The sequence below is a fragment of the Typopeltis vanoorti genome, chromosome 18 (assembly GCF_054136105.1).
Source record: "Typopeltis vanoorti isolate ZY-2024b chromosome 18, IOZ_Tvanoo_1.0, whole genome shotgun sequence".
Lineage (NCBI taxonomy): Eukaryota > Metazoa > Arthropoda > Arachnida > Uropygi > Thelyphonidae > Typopeltis > Typopeltis vanoorti.
Window position 1 is genome coordinate 57,471,783 of NC_143566.1, and position 12,118 is coordinate 57,483,900.

The 12,118-nt window shown below is 35.2% G+C and overlaps 1 protein-coding gene across 1 annotated transcript in view; it reads left to right on the top strand.

Annotated features, from left to right (window-relative positions):
• The window catches only part of Polr1A (RNA polymerase I subunit RpI1), a 352,992-nt gene that overhangs the window by 38,363 nt on the left and 302,511 nt on the right, over nucleotides 1-12,118 (top strand). The window lies entirely within an intron of this gene.

The following is a 12,118-nucleotide window of genomic DNA, read 5'->3' on the forward strand; positions in this document are numbered from 1 at the left end:
TTCATAGAGCAGTGAGTGAGTGGAATAGTTTGCCTTTGGGGATGGGGGCATAGTGAGTGCATCTAGTGTGAATGAATTTAAGGGAAGGTATGACAGCTAGTTTGGGTGATTTATAGCCTTCCTCTGAGTCCTTGACTCCTTGGAGGTCGCAGATAATAATAATAATTTGATCTCTCTATTTATTTATATATACCTGTGCTATTTCAAGAAGGAATTTTCATGTTTTGTGGTTCTGTAAATCAGTCGGTATTAACAGTGCTTTTTTATTGAAAAGATGTGGATTTAAACATCTCAAGAATTATTGAAACTCGCATCTGATGTGGAGACAGAATGGTTTGCTACCCAGAAACTTGTGCTTTTTATTCCGCAAACAATTAATAAATATAATTCTGCCTTAGCTGCTTCAGCTGTAATTTCTGACAACAGCATTATGTGTGTTTCAGTCATATACATGCTCTTGACTATTGCAAATGCATAATTGGACTTCATACAAAGTGATTCAAATTGTGATGAAAAACTTATTAATTCCTGAAGAGCTAAATCTAAAGATTTCTGCAAAGAAGGAATATATCTAAAAGTTTAGAATGTGGAATAATTTAATACCTGTTATTAACATTTCATTTCATGAAAAAAGCACTTTATAACTTTAAACATGTCATTGAACTACTGAATTTTGAAACAAGGAATAGTGGATTTATGCAAAGAGGTACTTAGGATTTTAAAACTATACTGAGTACTTAGTATAGTTTTAAAAGATTCAGAATTATTAAGGTATTTATGTATGGTGTTGTTCCTTTTCAGATGTATTTTGAAGGAATGTGTAGCACCTATTAGATATATCTTCCTTCCCCCTTTGTTTGCTGCATCAATCTGGATAAATGATTTTTTCAGATGTTTATTGATCTTCAGCATCAAAAGAAAAGAAGTTGTAATGCCTGAAAAACTAGAGGATTACCACTAACATTACAAAGACAAAGACATAAAACAGTATAGAACCTGCCAAATAATAAATACAGGATTATATTCAGGCAGTAGTGATCAAAGAAAAAAATGAATAGTTATAGCATTCAGCACCAAATATGAAGATAATCCATAAACCTTGATTGGCAGGCAATTTCAAGTAGTTATTGGGTAAGTTCTAAAATGGTGAATTGGACAATGGAACTTATTTTTGTCAATGGTTCTGCAGAAGGTTTTCCTAAAGAAGAAGTGAAAACTTTTCATGTCATTAGCAAAGGCAGCTAGCATAAAAAAAAAACCTTTGTTGGAGATCTGAAAATGAAATGAATATCAGAACGTGTATATGTTAGGAAAATTCCAAGAGAAGGACACAACTAAAAATAAAGGTATGTGCCTGCTGGATTTCTGTTCAGAATGTTGACTACTCATCACTAACACTATGGTTCAGCATAAAGATGTACACCAACCCACATGGACAGAAGAAACAAGAAATAAGTCTTGACTATATTATCATTGATAGTGATATCTTCACACTCGTTCAAGATGCAAGAATAAATAGGAGATTTGAAATTGGAAGTGAGTAGTGCTTAGTTTTAAGCAAAAAAAAATTGAATATCATATTGAAAAGTATGTAAGAAAGTTTTAAAAAGAACACTTGAGTAGCTTTTACAGGTGTACTGTAGACTCAACTATACAAATATTATTCAAAAAACAAAAAAAATAATGAAACAGTTCAAAAACAAGAACCAGATCATGGAGACTCATTGGCAAACCTTGAAGAAAACACAGATTCAGTTGGGAACAAGAGTCTAAGGCAAGGTTGTTTGCTAAGAAAAGTCAAAAACTACATAGCAAACACGTAAGTTAAAGAAGCAATCCTGGAAAAGAAGAAATTTTATCAAAATTCATGGCAAGCAGGTTGGCAGATGTCGTAAAGAATACAGAGAAAAATGTAAGAGTGCTAAGCTATGTGTAAAAGTAGTTAAAAATTCATCAAAAGACTTTAGTAATAGTATAGAAGATGAATATCAGAAAGATGGCAAAATGATCTGAAGGCTAAAATTACTTCCAAAGTAATTTTTCTACTGAGAAATTATTTTGGAAGATTGCTAAATGAAACATGATAGAACAGTGGTAGAAAAATTCAAGAGGAATGCAGTCAAGAATATATATCAGTGCTTGAAGTAGACAAAAGCTATTAAAAGCCTGAATTGTGAAAGGCGACTAGGTAATATCCAACCAGAAATAGGAGTATCAAAGTTTTACCATGACTACATTGCATAATTCAGAAAGCTTGGTCAAAAGATCAAATTTCAGATGATTGGAGTATAGCTATCATCGTTTCCAACTCTAAAAAGGGAAATCAAACTGAATGTGGGGGGAATTACAGAGGGAATTCTCTAATTGTTCCAGGTAAGAAGTACTCATTTGTACTTGAAAACAGCTAAGAAAATTGTGGGGGGGAAGAAACTCGAAGAAGAAACAATCTAGGTTCAGGCTAAATTCAAGATCAGATTTGTACTTAACAACAGAAAGTTGAGAGATCACAAAGAATATAACAAGAAACTGTGTTTAAGTTTTATGTAGATCTTGGAAAAGCATATGACAAAGGGCCAAGAGAAAAGCTATTTAAGTTATATGAAGTGCATGGAACATTATACACAGAGCAATACATAGTCTACATTTAAGCTGTAAGTCAGCAGTGTTATAGTATGCCCACAGATGCGAGACCCTTTGACACTTCTGCACGTGTCACAAGAAGGAGAATCCATTAGTCTTCTGTGACAACAAAAATCAAGCTACTACTAGTACAGCGACAAACAAGAAAGCACGTGATTTTGCATGTTGGCAACCAATTCATACATCCTTCATTTCTTTCTCCCCTTCAGCATGAATCGACTATTCTTGGCAAGTTGCCAAGCGAAGCTCTTGGAAAGAAAATGTCATCAATTCTGATATCAGAATTGGAGATATCAAATTTAACTTTATGCAAGTGATGCGTTGTACTCTTAAAAAAAAAAAATCTTGTGCAAGTGTTCAGGATTCTTTAACTGAATTGAATAATACCTGTAACAAATTTGGCATGAGAATTAAGAATAATAAGACCAAAATTCTGAAAATAGGTAGAACATTGAAAACTTCAAATTAAAAATGCTTGTAATTGAAATTGTTGTAATAGATTTCACAGCATGATATGAACATAGATGGATAAGAAAATAATTATTTATTAACTTAAAAGCTAATATTTCGCTGGTATTATATCCAGCATCTTCAGAGCACACAACACAGAGTTTGTTACAAATGCAAGACAACCACAATCCGGTGTAACAGTGGGGCTAGTATAAGTAATTGCAGCGTGCAACACAAGATTAAAGTCCTAATATGGTACCATCTAGGTTAAAAAAAAAAAAGTTCAAAGTTTTGAAATAGTAGTCCAAATGATAGTCTTAAAAAGTTTGAAAAAATAAAATAAAATAAATAAAAGTAATAAATATTAATTTGGTCTTAGGATGACTGTCTCCCAAATCTTTGGTAGATTTATACAGCCATACTTGTTAAGGTTTGGAGTATGTTTTAAGGCTTCTTCTTCTTACTTTTGTTTCTTTCCAATTGATCCTGTATGCAGGGGTATCCAAAGCATGGTCTGCCAGACCCGACTTGCCATACCGAAAGTGTCGGATATATTTTTTGTGTTCACTGAGGTGGATGTCCGCAGTTCTTCTTGTCTGTCCATAGTAGGCTTGATGGTAAGAACAGGGCACTTCATAGACTCCTGGATGTGATAAAGGAGTGCATTTGTCCTTAGGTGAACGGATGAGAGTTGCTAATTTTACATAAGGTTTTAATACTGTGCATAGTTGGTGTTTGTTAAGCACCCTAGATATCTTTTCAAATGTGCCTTTAATGTATGGGATAGTGATAGTTTTGTTGTAGTCTTCTGTGGTAGATAGAGGGGATTTCTGGGTAGCATTTAGTATGTTATCTATCTTATGGCGAGTATAACCATTGGTAAGAAGGTGTGACGTAGGTGAGAAAGTTCAGCAGTGAGAGCAATGTCATTGGAACAGATTGCTCTAGCTCTGTGGGTTATTGTTTTTACGATTCCATATTGTTGAGAAGGGTGATGGTGTGATTGTTTGTGTAAGTATCTCCCTGTATGTGTGGGTTTTCTATAAACCGAAAATGATGAGTAACCTTCTGGAAGACGTGTGATCAGTGTGTCCAGGAAGGGCAAGCAGTCATTGGCTTCTAGTTCCATTGTAAAGTGGATTTTAGGGTGCTGGCTATTTAGATGCGCTAAAAATGTATTCAATGTGTCTGGACCATGTGGCCAAATAGCAAACACATCATCAACATAGTGTAGCCAGAGACTATGTTTGAGAGTGGCTATGTTGATAGCTAATTTTTCCAAATGTTCTATGTAGAAGTTGGCTAAGGGGGAAGAAAGGGGCAAACCCATAGCTGTCCCATCTAATTGTTTGTATATTTTCCCTTTCCATGTAAAATAACCTGTCTGTACTGTGAATTTAAATAGCTGAAATATATCTGGGGGAAATTGTTAATTTAGTAAGTTAAGTGTTTCAATCAGTGGTACATTAGTGAATAATGAGGTGATATCAAAACTCACCATTAGGTCTGAACTATTTAAGGTGTGGTTTTCTAAAATACTTTTTTAGGTGGGTAGAATTTTTAACAAAAGAGGGAGAATTGTTTGTGTAAGTGGTTAGTAATTTGGCTAAATGTTTAGCTAGGTTTATATGTAGGACTGTTTATACTATCTACAATAGGATGCAAAAGTGTGTTAGTCTTGTGTTGCACGCTGCAATTACTTATACTAGCCCCACTGTTACACCGGATTGTGGTTGTCTTGCATTTGTAACAAACTTTGTGTTGTGTGCTCTGAGATGCTGGATATAATAGCAGTGAAATATTAGCTTTTAAGTTAATAAATAGTTATTTTCTTATCCATCTGTGTTCATATCATACCGTGAAATCTATTACAACATGTCTGACGAACACATAAGCCTATCCATGCGTATGCCTAAAAATTATATTCTTGGTGTAATCTTTTATCCAAATGTCAGCAAACAAAGTTTGCACATCATGTATCTTCATGGGTTACTTGTATATAGAGACTAATGACTTCACATCAATTGCCTTAGTATCCCATAATGCAACCCCCCCCCCTTTTTTTTTTTTTTGGATGTATATAATTTTATACATTATGAAAAGGGCTACTACCCAGACCAGTTTTGATCTTTGTATAAGTAAAGGGTCTTTTCCAAGAACTAGGCGATCCTTCAGATCACTCTTACCTCAGTGAGTAACCTTTAGGATCTTATAACTCATTACACTCCATTAATCTCAGCAGTGGTTCTTCGTGAGGAAACTTGCAGAAGTCTCAGCTCCACCCAGTGACAGGTAAACCTTCCACCACTAAGCCAAGCATTAACCTCTACAAGATGTCAACCAGAACTGATCATCTCCCAGAACAGGGCATCTACCAAGGGGCTCCAATAAAGGCAACGTCAGTAGAGGCCATGTCATAGGCAGGCATCTAATAGAATGCAGTCAAGACCACTTCAGCTGTCCAGCATCCTTAGAAAAACCACATCAGTGAGAGCCACACCCAGAAGAGATACCAAGGTTGAAATAATGCAGAAGTCATATATTTTTGTTGGAGATAATGTTGGAGTCTTGACAGGTAACAGATTGATTTGGAGGAAAATTGTAGATAGGAAGTTTGTAATGATGTAAATTTTTCATGTAGTACTATCATATCCTGTACATCCCTTGAGGGTACATACACGTCAAGAATTTGATCATATGTTTTTCATATACAAAAGGAGTCTCATATTATTAAAATATTCTGGATCATAAATGGATGTTGAAAGCTGTTTCACTTGGTTACACTATAAATTAAAGATGACAAGAAATTATATTCTTTGTTTAATCCTTTATTCAAGTATAAGCAAACACAGTTTGTGCATGAAGTACCTTCAATCGACTGGGCTACTTGCCCTTCACAACAATTGCCTTAGTATCCCATAATGCAAAGCATCCCCTTTCAAATGTGCATTATGAGAAGGGCCACCACCCAGATTGGTTTTGCCCTTTATCGAGGTCTCATCAATGGGAGTCAGACCCAGAAGAGTTACGAAACTGGTCTGGGTAATGTCCTTTCTCATAATGCATAGAATTATACACATCTCCAAAAGGGAGAGGGATTTTGCATTATGGGATACTAAGGTAATGGATGTGAAGTCATTAATGTCTATATACAAGTATCTCAGTCGTGACGGTACTTAACGTGCAAACTGTTTGCTTACACTCGGATAAAGGATTAAACCAAGAATATAATTTCTTATCCTTAATTTAGTGTCATCAAGTGAAAAAACTTTCAATGGAGAACTTCAACTGCATTCCTAATGGAGAATCTATAGAACAAATAAAATATTTCAGCTGTTTGGGCACAATTTTTAGTGATGGCAAATTAAATATTCAAATTATTATTATTGTGTGGACATCTCCATGAAGGCTAGACTTATCATAGGCGATCCAAACTATCAACAATTTATCATACCTCTCCTTGAACCCATTAATAGACAGAGTGCTCACAACTGACTCTGGCAACCTATTCCATTCATTTACTACTCTAAATGAAAAGTCAAATCTGACCATACCTTTACTCAACTTCTGAGGATGGCCTCTTGTTCTTCCTCCTCCAGCGTAGTGCTATCCTATAAAAACCCTTTAAGTATTTATATTAAAGGGTTTTTATCCATAATATATGATAGAAATATATTAAATTTTCTATCATATCCCCTCTTTTTTGCCTATCAACCAACTTCCACACACCTTCAATCTATTCTCGTGGGGAACACTCCACTGACCACTCACCATCTTGGATGCTCACCTCTGAATCCTCTCCACCACTTCCTCATCCCCAGGAGACAGACTAGTCCTGAGTACAGGAATAATCCAGATGTGGACAAATAAGATCTTATAAAGAGGAATAACAACTTCGTTATTTCTACTTGTTAGTGTGTTTTTTCAATAGCAAAGTAATCTTATGAACTGCCTTAGTAATATGTCCTTTAAACTTCAAATCTCTGTCTATCACCACCACCACCACCATCTCTAAATCCCTAGCTTCATCTGTTTCTTGGAGTACAGTTCCATAAATGTACACTCTTTCTAATCGATTTATCCTAAAATACATAACTTGACATTTCTCCATATTAAACTAATATTGATTATCTTATGCCCATACTGTGACAGCCTATTTATATCATCCTGAAAGTTCTCCACATTGCCAAAATTCAGCAGAATCATTGTGTTAGCATTTCATTTATCCAGCTGAGCTGCGATCCCATTATAAAAAATTAGTAAATTACTAAGGCATGACTGACCCCTTCACAAAGCTATATCACCTGTCATAGAGTATCATATTTTTATCCACCCATTCTTGCATTCTCTTTTTGACCAACTTTTCAGTACTCTGACTACCACTCCTGAGATACTGATTGGTCTATAGTTGGCTACTGCAGTCTTGGAAACCTCCCTTATGCAAGGGAATTATTTTATCCTCTATCCACTCCCTTTGAACCTTACCAGAGCTGAGATTTAAATTAAATAGCCTAGTCAGAGGCATTGCCAGTTCCCTTGCACGTTTGCAAAAAACACATCAGCTAAGATTTAATTTAAATCTTAGCTGATGTCCCATCTAATTTAATAAAAGTCTAATTCCACAGCTGTATTTACATTGAGATTCTGCAATATCCTAAGAAACTAATTTATCCACCTCTGTTCTCACATAAGTCTGAAAGTTAATGATATAAAATAGCCAGTAGAATAAGCAAAGCTGGTACGGTGAATGAATATGTGTTGAATGAGAGAGAAATTAGCCAAAATACTAAACTATAAAAGATGGTGTTCAAACTAATTTTAACTTATGGATTAACTGATTTTAATCCATATGATATTAATTAGATTAGAAATAGTTGATCAAAGACTGATGACCACAGGTATGTGAGCATTCTGGGAAAATTAGGGAAGTGAACAGATGGCATCTGTGGAAGAATCATATTAAAAATGAAGGTATTAGGAACTTCTTAATAATTTCATTGCATGAACATTGAGCATTTATGAATATGTAAGTAAAGCTAATTTAAGGTGACTTGATCACTTGAACAGAATAGAGGAAATGTTAGCAAAACTGGTTTGGTGCTAAGAAGGCATGAAAAGAGGGAACTTGGAGAAAAATTATAAGATCTAGATGGTTTGATACAGTCAGAAGTACCTTGGAAGACAGAATTATAAGGTTAGATAATACTTGTGTTGGAGCATTGACAAGTACTAGACTGAATTTGAGGAAAATTGTAGACAGGACATTGATAATAATGTAAACTTGTACACGTAATAAGGTTTAGGTGTCATTGATGATTCATAATAATGCTTTACGGTATACTTTCCTCTGAATTAATCTTGCAAAAATCCCTCAGTAATTTGAATGTCTCTATCAATATCCCTTGAGGGGTATATATCAGGAATTTAATGATGATATAAACAACACCAAGAGAATATAAAATATATTTATTAACACATCAACTGCTGAATATGAGAATTTGTAGTGGGCAGTCTATATTAAGATGCCAATTACAAGTTATCTTGTACCATATTCATAACGTAACATATTGGCACAGATGGTAAATTTGCACATTAGCCAATGGCAGTCAATGTGTGTTAAGCTCACTAATATTTTGCTGATTTTCTACCCAGCATAATCAGAGCACAATTATAACTGACAGGTATTCTCCCAGATCTTTGGGAAATTAATACAGCCATATTTGTTGAGGTTGGGAGATTGCTTCATAGCTGATGCTGATTCTCAAAATAGTCTCTCAGACCTATAACTACGTTTATGTAATATAGATGGTTTCCTCCATCCAATCCTATGTGAAAGAATATCCAGGGATGGACTCTTATTTCAACTTGCCATACAGATGATTGCAGATGTAGTTTTTGTATATTTCAAGGTGGATGTTAACTGATCTACCAGTCTTTCCAAGGTAGAACAAACTGCAAGCACCAGGAACTTTATACATTCTGGGATGATTGAGAAGATTCAGTTGATCTTTACAAGAATGTGTGAAGGTAGCTATCTGATTGAAAGGTTTGACTAAAACCTTTCAAAAAAAAGGTGTTGCTAAGATTGGAAAATTTCAAAATTTTGAAAATGAATACTCAACACGGCCACTCTTAAGCCAGTAATTTGGCTTCACTATGTTGATGATGTGTTTACTGTTTGGGCTCATGGTCCAGACACATTAGATATGTTTTTTTGGCACATCCTAAAATAAACTTCATCATAGAAATAGAAAGTAATAGTTGTCTCCTCTTTTTATATACCCTAGTGACATGACTTCCTAACGGCTAATTATCCTTCTCCATTTACAGGAAACTCACTCATACAGGAAGGTATTTACATAAACAATCACACAACTACCCTTCTGAACAGTATGGCATACTCAAAACACTTACCAAGCCAGGGCTATTTCTTCAAATTAAACAGCCCTTAAAACTGAGCATGGTGGGACCTGTAACACCTTTTTACCAAAATGGCTGTAGTCCTTATAAAATAGAATATTGCATGTCCCTTCTCCCCATCCCATATGTTAGGTCAGTGGTACCCCTTTTAAACCCATTTCTATAAATTGTACCCCTTGTTTTTAAAATAGATGTTTTTAAATACTAACACTTTTGTTTAGTGCCTATCTTAATGTAAAATAGTTTACTTTACTTGTTTTTGCTCCATTACTGATTATTTTTCGTATACCCCTGAATGGCCCATTATGTACCCCCGGGGGTTACGCATACCACTTGTTAGGGACTGATGTGGTAAGTGTACATTAGAAAAAATAGCCAACATTTTCAGCGAATATAATCTCCATGCCACTTTCAATCAGCTAGCTACCTTTATACATTCTTGTAAAGATCAACTGCAGGCACTAGAATGTATAAAGCTTCTAGTGCTTGCACTTTGTCCTACCCTGGACAGACATAGATCAGTTAACATCCACCTTGAAGAACACAAAAATTACATCTGTAATCATCTGTATGGCAAGTTGGGAATAGGAGTCTATCTCTGGGTACCCCTTCACATAGGATCAGATAGAGCCTTTGCCAGCAAAGGTTGGTCAATTGGTTGCGCCTCTGTTACTAATGGCTCACGTAAAAAGTTAAGCAAGTTTGAGCGCAGTTAGTAGTTGGAAGGGATACAATCATTTGATGCTGTTGGCACACTCTCCCTTGATGAGTCATTGGACTCCCTGAGGTGTCAAATAACAATAATATAATAACATCTATATTATGTAGACGTTATAGGTCTGAGAGACTATTTTATAATCAGGATCAGGTATGAAGCAATCTCTCAACTTCAACAAGTATAGCTATATTAATGTACCGAAGATATGGGAGACTATCATTTTAAAATCTGATAGCCTGACTTCTCCAAATTAATTACAAAACTTATGTCCTTACATGGTACCCCTCAATGGGTGGATAACCACAAAAAGTATACCATGTAAAGGTATTATTAGTTCTGTTGTCAGTTACAATTTAAACTGTTTTCCACAATTATTTAGTTTGGTGCTGTGTGACTGTCACACACATAATTGTGCTAGGTGATGATGCTAGGTGGAAAACTAGCCAAGTATTAATGAGTTTAATTAACATATTTTTTCCTCTCTTGGTGTTGTTTGTACAGTAAAGCGTTATTATAAATGTAAACTGTATTGTAATTTCCTGTTACACCTCTTGAGGATTTATGTCAGGAATTTGATGATGATTGATATTTAATAGCATTTATTGATCAAATTTTAACTTTTTTTAATTAAGGAATTTGATCTCTCCTATAAAGTATTATGTGAACTTCCTTTTTATAAAGCATTTGCAAAAATAACTACAAATATAAGATCACAGAATGATTTAATTTCCAGCTTTATAATTTATGTTTTTGTACAGAAAATATACACATCACTGAAACAGACTATACAGATAAGAGATAATTCTAAATATAGATGAAAAATGCCTGCAGATAGCATGGTCTTTTCTGTAGTTTGATTTAATGAAAACATTATCATTATGATGATAATTTCCTAATACTGAAGAAGTGTAAGAGATACTCTAGTAGTACTATATAATTAATGTAATTAATTAATGTGGCAGGTCTCCAGTACTATCAGATCTGGATCATGTTCTAGTAGTCTTCTATGGTACTAATTTGAATTGTGTAGATCCTGGTTCTCCTTCTGGATCTTTTTTGATGCTAGTAATGAACACTTTTTTTTTTTTTTGCTCACCTTCTGTTCTGCTTACACTATGTTGCCAAAAGTGTCTGGACACTCCCATAGCTCTACATTGTTTCACTTGTGTGATGCAGATACATGTTTGCAATGGTATATAAGCATAGGCATCAGGATGAGTGGACAAAAAGAGTTGAGTCCATTCAAATGTAGTATAATAGTTGGAGTCCACAAGTTCAGTCATTTGGTTCAAGATTTTTCTGCCACTTTGCACTTCTCCCAGTCTAATGTCAGCAAGGTTATTGTAAAGTGGAAACATGATGGAACCACCAACCCTCTCTTCTGAACTGGTAGGCCCAAGAAACTGGCAAATCAGGACCGTCAAACTTTCAAGTATGTTTTCACAGTAAATTGTCAGTCAACCTTAGCAACCATCGCAAACGACTTCTGCATGAGCTCTGTAATTTTAGATGCCAGTGACAGAAATATTTGCTGGGAGGCGCTTGCCTTTGGATTTCGTGATTGTGCTGCAGCCCAAGCCCTCGATTACACCTGCTAGTGCCTGGTGTCATCTGGAATAGTGCAAAAAAAAACTGTCATTGGACTGTGGATCAATGAAGAGTGTTCTTTGGAACAAAGAATTGCAGTACACGATCTGACAATCCAATGGACATGTCTGGACTTAGCAGATGCTGGGGAATGATAGGTATAGGAATGTCTTGTATTGACTGAAATTTTGGAGACAGTAGCATAATGGTCTGGGGCTGTTTTTTTCTGGTTTAGACTGGGTACATTGGTTTCTGTGTCTGGATTTTTAAATGCTGATGTCTGTCAAACATTTTTGGACAATT